Genomic DNA, 218 nt, shown 5'->3' with positions numbered 1-218 from the left:
AAAAAGAGATACCAAACCAAATGTATTCGTTTAAAAAATCCTTCACATAAATAAAGCGGACTTTGCACCCATATTAAGCCCAAAATAAGATTCCTAAATTTGAAGATAATACCCGCCAATAGTTCAAAATGGCGAAGGGACGAGAGAGAGAAAAAAGTCACTTGCTCACCCTCAGAGCTTAACAGAAGAACATTATTTATATCATTAACATTATCTAT

This window comes from Penaeus monodon, chromosome 21, assembly GCF_015228065.2.
Source record: "Penaeus monodon isolate SGIC_2016 chromosome 21, NSTDA_Pmon_1, whole genome shotgun sequence".
In the NCBI taxonomy this organism is placed as follows: domain Eukaryota; kingdom Metazoa; phylum Arthropoda; class Malacostraca; order Decapoda; family Penaeidae; genus Penaeus; species Penaeus monodon.
This window is presented reverse-complemented; position numbering follows the sequence as displayed.